General features: G+C 46.9%; 1 protein-coding gene across 7 annotated transcripts in view; it reads right to left on the bottom strand.

Moving 5' to 3' along the window:
- ACVR1 (activin A receptor type 1) overlaps nt 1–1,379 on the bottom strand; it is a 190,378-nt gene that overhangs the window by 106,713 nt on the left and 82,286 nt on the right. The window lies entirely within an intron of this gene.

Genomic DNA, 1,379 nt, shown 5'->3' with positions numbered 1-1,379 from the left:
GGGGGCCTAGGCTGGAGCTGTGCTGGGGCCAGGCAGCAGAGGCACTGGAAGGGAAGCTATGGGGTGGGCTACAGGCCCCTGTAGCTCACCCCCCTTCCCAGTATCCCCACTGATTAATCATTTAACCAATAAGAGCAGTGATAACCGGTTAGATTACCCGTTATCCTCTAGCTCCCCATGCAGTGTGGCAGAGAAGGGGGGAAAAGGAAGGTTTCCTGGTGCCCCAGCAGGAATCAGAAGGCAGCAGGGCAGGCAGAAAGGAGGGCGAGAGGAGCAAAGAGGAGGGGAGGAGGAGAAGGGAGGGGAACTAATACCCATAGGGGAAGAGGAAAACAGCCAGAAGACTAATGACTCACCAATTAAGCAACTAGCTGCTCCTTCACAGGGTTCTCTCCCCCTCCCAGGGCAAGGCTTCATGTGGGCCGTGTTGTCTGGCTGGGTTTGCTTCCTTCCCCCCCAGTCAAAGGGCCCCAGGAACCAGGAGTGTCTCCCAGCAGCAGCTGTGTCCCAGCCACTGTGTTATCAGTTAATTGTTTAACTGATAAAATTAGAGAAGGTTATATGAATATTTCTTAAATGATATTTACATCCTGTGGATGATATAATTGGGGATGAGCAGGAGATGACTGGACTAGATAACCTCCAGAGATCCTTTCCAACCCTAATTTTCTATGATTCTAAAGAAGGATGCACAAAAGGAAGTGTGTAGGATTAGCTTTCTGACTGCTTCCTACAAGCTTCAACTCCATCACAAACGATACCAAACTTAATTACAGAGCACCCTCCAATTCAAAAATAATGTTCTTCCCTTAACTATGCAGCCTAATACAACATGAATAGGAAATGCTTTGATCTATATAAATGCTCTATTTGTATAGGTCAGTGGTGCTCAACTTATTTGCCTGACAGGCCAGATGGGCAGTGGAGGGGAGGAGACGTGTCCCAGCCCACACTTGGTGGCCCTGAGACAAAAAGGCATGACCTGATCGACACACAACCCCACAGGGCTTGGGGTCTGGGAAACTGGCAGCAGGGGAAGGTGGCTGTATTAATTGCTACTGGTTCCCCTCCACCAAATTTCCCAACCCATGGGCAGCGCAGACATAGGCCATCTGCTGAGCCCTGGTATAAGTCAATAAACAGAACGGATAAAGAGCCTGCTTAGCCCTTTTCTTCCCTCTACCTAACATATATCTCTTTCTAAAATCCATACTAGGAGCACATTAGATGCCAGCATTGCCTCTCACTATATAACTAAGTACTATCACATTACTCCAGGTTTAGAATAGTCAGCCATTTCTGGAAAAGAAAGGAGACTGTAATTGTTCCCTTGATGAACACATCCTTTTTTTTTTTTTTTTTTTTTTTTTTTTTTTTTT

This window comes from Gavialis gangeticus, unplaced genomic scaffold (genome assembly GCF_001723915.1).
Source record: "Gavialis gangeticus isolate Ggan-Ray unplaced genomic scaffold, GavGan_comp1, whole genome shotgun sequence".
In the NCBI taxonomy this organism is placed as follows: Eukaryota; Metazoa; Chordata; order Crocodylia; family Gavialidae; genus Gavialis; species Gavialis gangeticus.
The sequence above is the reverse complement of the archived record's forward strand: the minus strand, read 5'-3'. Positions and strand labels throughout refer to the sequence as shown.